Below are 13,122 nucleotides of genomic sequence, written 5' to 3'. Positions count from 1 at the left end.
GAGCAAAGGTTTAATAGGTAGAAGAGAAGAGAAAGAGAAATAGCTCCCTCTATAGTGTAAGAGGTCTCTGAACTGAAAGAACTGGGAGATGCGGGGGGCACAGGGAATGCGCAGAGTTTTACAGTTCAGGTTAAGGAGGCGGTATCTGATTTACCTAGGGCTCATAGATCGGTTGCATCAGGTATGACGTTTACATAGTGCATGGGGAAGGCTGGTTGCCCCACCCTAAGCTTCTTGTGCAAATAAGCTTTCCCCTTCATTGATACCATCCTGTCTTCCTCTTGCTGTACATGTGGCTGGCAGAGAAGGGGAGGTGGAGCCGCCATTTTGAAAATGTCTACACCTTTGTTCCTGCCAGCTTTCACCTGTGCAAGCTTCCAGCTTGCAGGCTGCTCTTTGTTAGAAAATGATTTGGGGCTGCTTTTCATTAAAAAGAAATGCCTTACCAAGGACTCCCATGCCCTTGCTATCTGTCTAAGTAATTTCTCCTTAACTCCTATATCAATAGAATGTAATTTTGAACATTTATTTTGTTTTAGGACTGTTTTCTAAACTGTTGAATGAAAGAGCATGGCTTATTTAACACAGCTAATCAATTGTGAAAAGTCTCACTCTTTGGCATTAAAAATCACAAGTTGATACCAGTTACCTAGTGACTTATTTTGAGCATCAGACTTAAAACATAAGGGCTCAATAGGTAGGAAAATAAAATCTGAAGCTGGTGAGAGCTAGCCTTTCAAATCTCAAATTTCAAAAGAAAAGCCAACACTAAAATTCTCTGCATATAAAGGGATTTGCATATGAAGTGATATTTTTAAAATGTCTTTTACTAAGAGATAAGTAGAGAAGGTTAAATAATTTACATAGGTAATTTAGTTTATAAAGACAGCTCTATAGTTGATTCAATTCCCTTTGAACTTCCTTGCCTTAAAAACAGATTGTGTATATCAGTACAACATGAAGCTTGCATGTATGTAATTATAAGATACAAAAATGATGATGAGAAGATGCTCAATGAAAATATCTGGAAAATCCAAGTAGTCAGAAAAACGAATTTTCTCATCAGCCAAGGGGTGACTCTACACACACACAAATTAAGTTTTACTATAGAAAAATTTCCTAAAATGCCTAAAGCCATGGTAGCCAATTAGTGGCTTCTCTGTAATGAAATTACTGATCAAACTCAGGATCAAACTTGCAGGACTGAGGTTCTGCAAGTCCTCAGAATCATCATTCTGAATGTAAGTGTCAGGCCTCTGAGCCCAAGCCTGCACGTGTACATCCAGATGGCCTGAAGCAAGTGAAGAATCACAAAACAAGTGAAAATGGCCGGTTCCTGCCTTAACTGACGACATTACTTTATGAAATTCCTTCTCCTGGCTCAGAAGCTCCCCCACTGAGCACCTTGTGACCCCCACCCCTGCCCGCCAGAGAACAATCCCCTTTGACTGTAATTTTCCACTACCTAGCCAAATCCTATAAAATGGCCCCACCCCGTCTCCCTTGGCCGACTCTCTTTTTGGACTCAGCCTACCTGCACCCAGGTGATTAAAAAGCTTTATTGCTCACACAAAGCCTGTTTGGTGGTCTCTTCACATGGACACGTGTGACAGTAAGTGGTGGAGAATATCCAAGTCACCAGCGACGAATCAGTATGGGTCTGCAACAACCTTAATTCTTGTCTCCTGAGAAGAAAGAATTCAACTAAGAGGCTTAAGGCAGAAAAAGAGTCTGAGGCAAGTTTCAGAGCAGGAGGAGACGTTTACTAAAAAGCTTTACAGCCAGAAAGAAAGGAAAGTACACTTGGAAGAGACCTAAATGGGCTTCTTGAAGGTCAAATGTGGGGTTTGATCTTTTTTACTTTTAAAGTTTTATATGTTGGCATACTTCTGGGGTCTTGCATCCTTTTCTCCCTATTCTTCCCTTGCAGTGACCTCCCCGCATGCACGGTGGCCTGCTAGCACTGGGGAGGTAAGCATGCACAGTGTGTTTACCGGAGTTGTATGCATACTCAAATGAGACTTTCTTTTCCAGTGCAGTGCCCCCAGAAGGTCGTACTGTGCCATTTTTCCTCTTAATGTGCATGCTCAAGCCCACTCACCCCAGTTCCTGAGATCTTATTGGAAGCTGCCTATCACCAATTTAAGGTGTCTCTATCTATTGGGAAATTACCGCTCACTGGCACCAGCTGTGACCAATTATCATTTTAGCGAAGCAATGTGACAATTGCAGGACCATCACCTGATGGCTGCCTGACATTCCTGGTGGGTGGGGGGAGCCCTTTCCTGTCCTGTTCATGGCTGATTAGCTACCTACTGTAACAGGAACATTAATTCTGAACACCTATTTACTACACTATTTGTGATGTAGCAAAAAAGGTTGTAAGATATTGTTCTTAGTAGATCAAAAATAACTCTGATAAATTACCCAATTCAAGTTAGTTTCAATTCAATATTGACATGTATCAAACATCCACTATTTTCTAAAAGTTTTATTGTCACAGGGAAAATATCAGGTAGGGCACGGGTAAATCTGGTCTGCTAAAATAAATTGAAAATAGGTTAACAGGAGAAAACAGTATACAGTTTTCCTTATGTTCAAATGTGTACAGGAGCCATACAAAATATGACTCTCAAAGAAGAGCCAAATGATTAAAGCTTAAACAGTGCCCTCTTCATAAGTGAGAGGGAAATGGAGGAATGTAAGCAATTTTAAGGGAGCGGTAAATGATTTTTAGAAGACTTAATCTGGGCGCGAAGAACAGACAATAGTTTATAAATAATTCTCTTTTAATACTGAATGGGACCTTAAGAATAAACAATGACCTGGGACATTGTTTCTCTGAGCTCATTAAGAGAGATGGCAATTAACCTCAAGAAAGTTAGAACAGGAGCTTCATTGTGAACAAAGGTTTTTGCTATCATGCAGATACCGTCTCCCAGGTAATCTCTTAGAATTGACCTTAGAAGAATAGGTGAAATGTTTGTCTGCACATGGTGATGACTTTTAGTCTTTTCTCTTCTCTGGTGGTTAATCTTTTCTATTATTTGATAATATTCCTAAAGAGGTGTCAAGACAATTGCATTTTTTTGGAAGAAGTTTTTCCCAGTCAGACAAGGGAACTTCCAGGGAGAATGCCTCCCTGTAGTTGGCAGGAGAGAAATAAAAAAAGGTTAGAAAGTCCTTCATTCTGAGGCAGCTTCTAAGTCCTTCCAATTTCCTTTAATTCAAAAGTACTCAGCCTGCCAGAGCACTATACTTGGTTATTGTTCTCTGAGCCCCTCTCTGCCCCCAAATTGGAAACTTTCATCGATGTGAGTTAGTTTTGATAGTATTACTTTATAAAGTTATACAAACATTTTAGATGTATTATATTTAATCACTTGAAACTCTGAGGTGGAAATAAAATATCAACAGGAGTAATGTATTCATGATCTAGATGGGACTATATCCTTTGAGAGCTTATGATAACAAAATAGGAGATTGCTCAACAATTGAAAGTTTTCATAAAGTTTTGGAAAGCAGATTTTTATATAGAAGATATAGCTGTGATTCAGTGACTTGAAGCTTTAGAAAGGAAAATGATTCAAAATTCATTACCATGTAAAAAATGGAATTTTTATTGAGAACCATGAATAACTTAAAAATTCAAATGAAAATAATGTAAAATGCATAGTAAGGAAGCCCAACGTCTTTTTTTCTTTCAAGATTCTGGACTCTTTCTCCTTTTCTCCTATTTTCCCCTTTCTCCCTTTCTCTCTCTCCCTCCCTCCCCCTTCTTTATTTTCCTTTTAAATTATAAGTGGTTCAAAGACATGCATATATCCATGGAAGTGTAAAAGAGAGTGAGAATGCTGTAGAAGAAGAGTAGCAGAACATGAGCTGAGAATGAGCTGTGGCTTATGAGAGTAATAAACATCAGAAAACTGGTTCTTCAGGCAATGTTTTCAGTGGGAGGATGAACAAGAAAGAAGGTCAACTGCTTGAGGCAAGCACTGTTATTTTAATAGATGTCAAAGAGACAGAAGCCTATCCTACTCTAATTTTTCTTCTATTACCAGCAGCAAGTAGAAAGCTCTTCAAACTGAAGAGTGGGATAAATACATAAAAGAGAGAATTAAATGCTTAAATCAGGTATTCCAAACTTTAATGCCTTTAGCCACCAGAAAGATAACAAATTAAAGAGGCACACAGAGTATAGAAAAGAGGAGAGTGTGGAACTGAAGAGAAATGAAGAGCACATCCTTATCTGAAAGGATTTATATTCCATTATAAAGAACAATAATACATCGTGTGGGGAAAGGTGCTGTGTAGAGACTGCTCCCTTTTCTACCATCCATTCTATCAGAACTCCTACGAATACTTGCCTGGACTTTCAATTCTACTACAATAATATACTAGATATCCTGTAAAAAAAAAAAACTCCCAATATATAATATAGCACCCATGAATACTGAATGTATAGCAAATGTCTGCTTTTGGTTTTTGTTCGGTTGGTTATGGTTATTTGGTTCTGTTTGGCTTCATTTTGTTTTGCTTTGTTTAAGCCACTCCTTAATGCTCAAGAAAGTAAGAGAAGTGCCAGTGATCACAGATGAAAAAGGGAGCTGAAAATCAGGGAGGTAAGGCAGTATAGATTGGAAAGTGCTCTGGAGCCTACGGAGATACCGTAGCAGTTGCTCAAGCAGCAGAGGACAGTGTTGTGTCCCTGCAATAAGGAGAATTGGGACCCTCAGCTAGTTGAAACCCATCCAGTGAAATTCTTACCACATGGATGAGGTGGAAAAATCATCGTATTGGCAAAGGAGACAATGGTCATTGACTGTCCTGAAATGAGCTATGGGTTCAAAAAGTATCTTTTGAGAATTAAGAAGCACTTACCTTCCCTCAAATATATTTGTGATTAGCATTTATCTTCTTTGTGCAGTCACAGATATCTCTACTTAGACATTAACTTGGAGTGGCCCCCAAAAGAAAAGTAATGTTCAGTTAAAATAAATAGAATGAAGTAACAGAATAAGGGTCTTGGAAATAGACTCCTATGTTTATGTATCTGCCATAAGACACCATCATGGGATGGATGAACTGTTTAATAAGTGCTGCTGGGAAAATAATAAAATGAATTGGACTCTCACCTAACATCATTGAAAGAAATCGAAATATTTCACCCCAAAATATATTTCTTAGACATATTTTTAGATGGCCATTCAGAGAGCACACAAACAGAAGTAGCCTTGCAAAGCTGTCTTTTGTGGGGGAGATTTGAATCTGTAGAGAATCTGCATTGATGAAACCAGGCATTCTCTGAGGCCTTCCCTTTTCAGATCTAAGGAAGATTAACCAGGTATCTGAAAACATGAATGGTCCAATTGAAACATTTTACCATTTATTCTCTTTGAAGGCTGCTACCTGTAAAATTTCATCTACATAATGCAGCTACTTTTGCTAGCCATTCCTCTACTTCTTTTTCTCCCGTAGCCTATTTTGCCACAACCCAAGCCCCTGTGTTTCTGTAACCTCAAGCTTCTACACCCTGTTAGGGAGCTTGAAGTAATCAGTCTACGGTTCTTGCTCATGTGCACATTGATGAATTTGTATGCTATTTATTATCTGCCTTTTGTCAGTTGATTTTTTCATCAAACCTTCACAGGGAGAAGGAAGCATTTTCCCTTGACCTCTATACCATATAGACAATTTAATTACCAGTAAATTAATTATTAGCTACAGAAAAGAAACTTGGAACTTTTAGAATAAAATCTACAATAATATATCCACCAGTTCTGGAAAGAAAATAATTTCTTAACACAAGATGCTCAAATTTAAAATGCTCAAATAAAAAGTGTTTATAAATTGATATTCAAAATAAAATTTCTTTAATGGCAATGAGAAAAATTAAAATATAACCATACTCCTAAAACAATATTTATAATATAATCAACTTTTATTATTATAAATTATAATATATATCACTTAAAAAGAAAAATTAAAAGCAAAGACAAAAAACTTATAAGAAATATGTGTCAAAGAAAATAGGCAAAAAGGAGATAGCTGATTTACCAAGAAACATTTTAAAAGATGATCAGCTTCACTATTAAATAGAAAGTTGTCAATTAAAAAACATAAAATGATACTCTCTCATACTGTCAAATAAAGTTTAGCCTAAAGCTGCCTTCTTACATATTTTAAGTTTGACTTGTAGGTTTCTCTGTACACTGTGAACTATAACCTAAATGGAGTTGTAAACAGACTGCAGTCTATTCTTGTGCCAATCACTGAGTTTTGGCCAAAGTTTTGGCCAACTGTGCAAATCATGTTCAAATAAGGGAAGCACCAAGCTGTAACCAGTCCAGCTGTTTCTGTACCTCACTTCCATTTTTTGTAGGTCACTTTCCTTTTTATTTCCGTAAATCTTCCTCTATCATGTGGCTGTGCAGGAGTCTCTGAGCCTACTGTGACTCAGGAGGCAGTCTGATTTGCAACTCATTCTTTGCTCAAACTCTGTTAAAGTTAATTTGGCTAAAGTTTTTCTTTTAACCATACCCATCTAACAAGCATTTTAAGTTGTAAAAATAATAATTGTCAAAGGTGTACAGCAACATAACTGCTACACCCTTGCAGAGAAAGTATAAATTGGTTAAACCAATCTAGTCTATAACTGGGAAGAAACTAGCAAATTTGAAGATCTGTAGATTTGAAAATTTGTGTAACCCAGTACCAAACAATTCTATATAGGCTAGAGAAAATCTCATGCAAGTTTACAAGCTGACATCTACAGAAAAATATGTTTTCTGGTATTAAAAAGAATTAGAAAAAATCAACCCCAAATTGATTATATATGGGGTATATTTTTATGCAGAATCAATTATCGTTAATAAACTAGAGCTACAAACATCAGCATTGGTGCATTTTTTACACAGATATCTGAATGGGAAAAAATTACACAAGGCTGGGCGCGGTGGTTCACACCTGTAACCCCAGCACGTTGGGAGGCCAAGACAGGCGGATCACCTAAGTTAAGAGTTTGAGACAAGTCTGGATAACATGGTGAAACTCTGTGTCTACTAAAAAAAACAAAAATTAGCCAGCTGTGGTGGCGCATGCCTGTAATCTCAGCTACTTGGGAGGCTGAGGCAGGAGAATCACTTGAACCCAGGAAGCAGAGGGCAGAGGTGGCAGTGAGCCGAGATCAGGCACTGCACTCCAGCCTGGGGGATACAGTGAGACTCGGTCTCAAAAAAAAAAAAAAAAAAAAAAAAATGCATACAGCAAGTTTACTTTTGTGAAAAGTTTAAAACCATGCAGAAAAGACTGTTTTTAAAATTATGTATATATGGGGGCAAGAAAATGATAAACCAAAGCCCACGTGTGGTTAAGAAGTAAGGATAAGAATTACACCTAATGTGCAAGAAGCAGGAAAGTTCAAACAAGAAAGTATATTATAGCCGCTCAAGGGATACTTCTTGTCCACTGCAGAAAGAAACAACATGGCATTGTAGTAAAGAAAGAGTTTAACAGAAAGGCGGCTGGCCGTGCTACCTGGGAGATGGAATTCATATTCAAATGATCTTATCTAAAGCTCACAGGTTAGAAGTGTTTCAAAGGCAGATTGGAGGAAGGTGCAGGGGCAGCCAGGTAACAGGTACTTGCTGCTGATTGGATGTGGCAGAGATGAACTCATAGGGAGTGGAAGCTGTTCTTCTTTAGAATGCTTCTTTGAATGCTTCTGGCTGGGGCCACAGGAGCAGGGTTGGTGGTCCAGGTGGAGCCATGGGTGTCAAACGTGCAAAAAACCCAGAAAGATGTCTCAAAAGGCTGATCTACAATAGTGGTGCTATTTGCAGGAGTAATTAAGGAAGTTGCACATCTTGTAACCTCAGGAGTAATGGCTGACAATCGTTTACGTCTGCACCCTAGGACTCTGGCTCCTCTCTCCTTCTAGTCTGATGGCCTCCCATTAGCCTTACAAAAGCAGTCAAATGTTGGGCAAGACCTATTAACTTTATACTGTAGCCTAAATGTCTTCTAAAATGAGCTGGGTCCAATAGCCCAGGAATAATTAAAAGAAAGGCAAGATGGGGGGGTGGGAGTGGTAGCTCAGCTTACTGTTATAATTTTTCTCACTGATATAATATTTGCAAAGCCAGTTTTAATATTAAGAGATTCTACTAAATTTTAATGTTTATTAAGATAGGTTAATTATATGCATATTCATTGTATAATTTTGTACATATATTTATTTAAAATTTATAATGTGCAAATAAATAGTTTATATTCTCCAATTCCTCATTCTAATCTGTTTAGTTCTTATCTCTACAGTGCAATTATATTCAAGATCACAAATGGTCCCTTAATTTCTAAATGAAAACGTAATCTGAAACCTCACCTTAGTTTTTCTTGATAGTTTCATATGTAATAACTTTCTTCTTTTCTCTTTGCTATGTAAAACTGCATTTAAATATGAATCAGTATATGAAGAAGTGTGTGTGTGTGTGTGTATGTATGTATATGTGAACATATTTCTTCAACTTATTTTTCTTTCTTTCCATCCTCCTTTTTTGTATTTTTTTCCTAATTCTAAGAATGTTAGACCACTTATTGGTGAGGACTTTCTATGCACCCCTCACACTAAGCTTTCTTTCTCCATGCACTTCATATTTAAAATTTTGTACTGTGACTTCAAGTTTGCTGATTTTTTTATTCTTTCATGTCAAATCTACTGATAAAACAGCCTCTTTGTCTGGAGTAACACTTGCAGTTAATTGTCTCATAGCCATGGAGAACAAAGAAATGGACACACAAAGAGTGAAGTTGACAGCAGAAGTTAGGCAAAAGAAAGAGAATCACCCCTCACACTAAACTTGCTTTCTCCATGGACTTCATATTTAAAATTTTGTACTGTACCTTCAAGTTTACTGATTTTTTTTTTTTTTCTTTCATGTCAAATCTACTAATAAAACAGCCTTGTTGTCTGGAGTAACACTTGAAGTTCATTGTCTCATGGCCATGGAGAACAAGGACATGGACAAACAAAGAGAGAAGTTGAGAGCACAAGTCAGGTTAAAGAAAGAGAACAGCTCTCTGCTGCAGAGAGGGGTCCCAGAAAAATGGGTTGCTGGATCTGTGGTGAAATGCAGTGAGTTTTATAGATGAGTTGGTGAAGAGGTGGTATCTGATTTACATAGGGTATGAAAGACTGGTTGGACCAGGTGTGCCATTTGCATAGGATGTAAATTTATGGTAGCTTCCAAAATAAATTCTGCTGAGGACTCTTTTGCCTTCACTATCTGCCTAAATAATTTCTTTCTACTTCTTGTATCATTTACCCTCTCAGGAGTGGAAAACCTAATTGCTGTTGGGGGTGTTGAACATGACTCTTTCTGGCTACTTCCTGCTGGAGAGGGGCATCATGTGGGGAACAGGAGCTAGGGCTCCTCCTGGAGTCAATCTAAGGGTCCCCAGAAGAAAGGCATGTCCATGCATGGTTCCATCTGAGGCACCATTTGGAGTTTAATAGCTTCTAGGTGAGAAGAGATTAATTTTACAAGAAGTTGAGAATATAGAGTTCGAATATGAGTATTAAGATTACCACTATTAGTAGGGGTACTGTAGGCTATAACCATAACAGTAGAGTTTGTTTGATACCTGTTAGCCATTTAGATGGGTTGTAATACTGGTTTACTCCACCAGATGTCTCTGTACTTTACCAGAAGCGTTCATACAGAAGCAACATTTTCTTAATATAGGATAAGTGCCATTGAATTGGGTGGCTAGAGTAACTTTATTGCTAACTTTGACAAAATCGTTCCTGTAATTATTAATCCTGTCATAGACATGATAATGAGGCAGAATATTATAGCAATTAGAATTTTCCATCTAGAATTCCACATTGTGGGTGATACAGTGTATAGTTTTACTGTGAATAGTAGAGTAAGAGTAGCAATTCTCATAAGAGTAGTGTAATAAATAATTCCCCTTTACAATTTACTCACAAAGACATAGAATTTCCTTTTGGACGTCTATGAGGTGACAAATGTAATCCCACGGATAATCAAAATCTCCTTGCAACTATGTGTCAAGAAGAAGTTCTCATATCTGGTGGACAATCTCAAGACAAAAGATAGAAATGACTGAAAGTATCTGGTAAGGAAGGTATGGGGCTGAGTAGGACAAGTAGCTATCATTCATTTATTTATCTTTTATGATTTTCAGCTTAAGATCTCCTATCTCTTTTCACTGATATCCGGGACATTCCTCTAGGCCCTCCGGGGTTGCTCCCTTTTCAGGCTTTGACTGGAGTGTTATGTACTCAGGAGTAGATTTTCATAACTTTTACCTCTGAGGAGATTGAAAGAAGAACAGTGTAAGGCCCTTCCCAGCTTGGGCTTAGGGAAGGAGACAGAGAGGGAAGGGCCTTTACCAATACCAAATCGCTTGCGTTTAATAAAGGTAGCCCTATTTCTTGGGGCTGGGTTTCTGCTAATTATGCTAATTCCTGCTGGAAGTGAGCTAGGAAAGTTACATGCTTAACCAATTCCGAGGTCTTTTGGTCTAATAAAAAATCATTTGTAAGAAAAGGCCATTAATACAGCATTTTGAAAGGACTCAGACCTAACTTTGAAGAGGTATTTCTTACCTGCAGTAAAGCAGTGGGAAGAAGAGTGACCCAGCAAGGTGAGTTTCTTGGGACGGTTTTCTGAGGTGTCTTTTGATAATATTGATTGTTTTCTCTACCTTTCCTGGGGACCGGGGTCTCCAGGCACAATGGAGATGCTACCGTATGCCTAGTGCCTTTGAGACTCACTGTGTGACAGCTGCCTTAAACGAGGGCCCATTGTTACTTTGGAGGTATTTAGGTAGACCAAAGCAGGAGCTGTTTCATTACCTAACACTTTTATTACCTCAGAGGGCTTTTCTGTACGCATGGAAATGCTCCTACCCAGTTAGTGAAAGTCTCTACCCACACCAGAAGGTATTGGATGCCCTTCATCTTTGGCATGTGGGTAAAGACTGCCAGTCTTCCCCTGGATAGTTTACTATCCTTTGGGTTTGAGGAGGAAGGAGCTGCCTGTTGAGGGGATTATTTTTTAAGACAGATTTCACAGGCATTAACAACCTGTTTGACTATTTTTAATAATTTCTCTCCTGAAAACAATCTGTAGGCACACTCATAGGTTTTATCTTTTCCCAAGGAAAAAGCTTGGTGAAGGATCTTAAGGACTCTCCACTGGCTAGAGGCTGGCAAGTGGAGTTGCCATCCTCTGACTGTAGCCATCCTGAGGGTTGGAAAGTGTACCCTCAAGAGATGGCCTATTCTATCTCTGCAGAGGAGTATGAGGCTTCATTTCTCCTATGAAGGCTTCCCAGATTAGAAGGGCTATAGGTGTGTTGAGACCCTGAGGCTTTCTTGCTGCTGACTTGGCTGCCTGATCAGCTAACTTGGTTCCTTCAGCTATTTCATCTGTTCCCTTCTGATGTCCCTTATAATGCATCACATATAAACCCATTCTTTACATTTACTTCATTTTAGTTTTTGCATTGTTTCTAGACTTTAATGCTACTTTAGGCTCTTATAAATAAGTTCCGTTTATTTCCAAATTATGTTCATGTTTTTCTTTTAAAAATCATGGAATATATCTATAATAAATGTTTAATGTATTTTTATTCTAATTGTATCTACTAAGGCATGGATTTTCTGGGGATACTACTGAATGCCACAGGTATTTAGCTGGATCTTTCCATCATAGCTGATAACACAATGTGTCTATCTCACACCCATTAGATAAGCATTGTTTTTTAAATTGTCGAAATAAATAACAAATGACAAAGATGTGCAGCAACACAATTGTTGTATCCTATTAGCAGAAATGTACATTGATGACCTTCGAAAACTAGTCAGTTTGCAGTTCCCTGAAAGTTGTTCTTTCTTCAGTAATTGTTATTTGCCTGATGCCATGGAGTCAACCCTAGACATGCACACCTTAGTACTTAACCAAAGACTCAAGGGGACCCTGAAGCAGATTTTTTTAGCCCTGATAAAATCTGTAAAATCTATCCATTTCAACCTTCCCCAATGCTATTATCTGTCTCCTCAACTCCATACTTAAAGACAAGACCCCCTTACTTGCTCTCTATCTTCTTGAAAAAAATACCAACGCAAAAATCAGTGTGATGACAGTGCTCACGTAATTAACTGTGATTTAATTCTGTGAGATCCCTTCTCTCAGGGATCACAGTCTGTGCTGCTTGTTATAGATTGTCTAAAAGTAATTGTTTCATATATTTTGAAGAGTTGCTTGGTTATTTAGATTAGGAGGACATGTCCAGTACTGTTACCTGTGGTGAATCTGTATGGGTCTGCAGCAATCTAAATTCTTGCTGCCTCAGAACAAAGAATTCGACCGAGGGGCATAAAGCAGAAGGAGAAATTTAAGCAACTGTTAGAGCAGGAGTGAATGTTTATTAAAAACCTTTAGAACAGAAATGAGAGGAAGTAAAGTACACTTGGAAGAGGGCCAAGTGGGCGGCGACTTGAGAGATCAAGTGCACAGTTTGACTTTTGACTTAGGGTTTGATATGTTGGCATGCTTCCAGGGTCTTGCATTACTTCTCCCCTGTTTCTTCCCTTAGGGTGGGCTGTCTGCATATGCAGTGGCCTGCCAGCACTTGGGAGGGGCTGTATGAGTAGTGTGTTTACTGCAGTTGCAAGCATGCTCACTTGAGGTATTCTTCACTTACCAGTTGAATGCTCCTAGAAGGTCATATACCAGTTAAACTCCACCATGTTGTCTCTTAGTGTGTATGCTTAAACCCACTCATCCAACTCCTGAGATCTTATCGGGAAGCTGCTGATCAGCAGTTTCAGGTTTTTTCTATCTATTGGGAGATTGCCGTTCCTTGGTGCCAGCTGCAACCAGTTATTTTAAAGACACAGTCTAACAACTGCCTGGCCATCACCTGGTGGTTGTCTGCCATTCCTGATAGGAGGGGAGGGAGCCCTCTCTGCCCTGCTCATGCCTGACTGGCTACCTGCTTTAACAGTATCATTTAGTCTATCCTGGCTTTTCTTTCTTTTCTTTTCTTTTCTTTTCTTTTCTTTTCTTTTCTTTTCTTTTCTTTTCTTTT

Source organism: Trachypithecus francoisi, unplaced genomic scaffold (assembly GCF_009764315.1).
Source record: "Trachypithecus francoisi isolate TF-2019V2 unplaced genomic scaffold, Tfra_2.0 Lachesis_group17, whole genome shotgun sequence".
Classification (NCBI taxonomy): domain Eukaryota; kingdom Metazoa; phylum Chordata; class Mammalia; order Primates; family Cercopithecidae; genus Trachypithecus; species Trachypithecus francoisi.
This window is presented reverse-complemented; position numbering follows the sequence as displayed.